Genomic DNA, 985 nt, shown 5'->3' with positions numbered 1-985 from the left:
GCAACCAACGAAATTTCTTATGCCATACGTTAGCCGAAGTAGTGTGGATGAATGCATATTATCGCCTGTCGTGTACAATGGTAAGTGGCGTAAGAGCTGTTGACGAAAATGGAGTTTTGCTTGATTGGAGCCGATTCCATCAATAGGGCGTGGTTAATCGCAACGAGATCTTCGGTCTTGCAATTACTCGTTCCGATTATCTGCATCCAATTTAACTTCATATTTGCATTTGAATTGCGCAAGCAGGAAATATCATTACCAAAACGTGGCTGTATTTAAACATATTCAGTTTGTTTGTGGGAAGGTTAGTAAAAATTCCAGTTGAGTGGACTGCCATTTCCAACTTAATATTGAGTCAACACTTGACATGTCCAAGAAAAATTGGCTTCTATATGTTGCTCTTCAATTTACGAACAATGCCTCAACTTACTCCACCAATTCATCACTGTGCACAGGTTAATGGTCACACTCTAACTTCTGCGTCAATGCTGATCGCACCCAAAGTAACATGCCGTACCTCTGAGGTGACTATTCACATTCCTCATATTAGGCGAGCCATGCTGATCGTATGAGTTTAGTCGTGGAACAAAGGACTTCATTCTGACGATGAATACAAGAAGTCAATATTCCACTTATATCTTCTGTTGCAATTTCTCTACCCCTGATCTCCAATGACACAATAATTTACAAGGAGATAATGTTGCATCAGCATGTAGTGGTGCATGGACGTGGGCGAAGATGGGGCATTGCATGCAGTTGCTGCAAGTGTGTTGAAGTCGACTGATAGGAGCTGCTGTTCGCTGAGTGGCAGAAGCAACACCCACGCATCCACTATCGCTATATAAGTTGACAGATATTAAATTGGAGCACACTGAAATCAGTCGCGTCATGGAACTCTCCAAAGTCAGTCTCGTCTTCTTACTTACTGCCCTCGTGTTTGCCCATGCTTGTAAACATAGCCCACCACCGACAATCACGGCAGCCC

Source organism: Echinococcus granulosus, assembly GCF_000524195.1.
Source record: "Echinococcus granulosus chromosome Unknown EG_S00249, whole genome shotgun sequence".
Lineage (NCBI taxonomy): Eukaryota > Metazoa > Platyhelminthes > Cestoda > Cyclophyllidea > Taeniidae > Echinococcus > Echinococcus granulosus.
The sequence above is the reverse complement of the archived record's forward strand: the minus strand, read 5'-3'. Positions refer to the sequence as shown.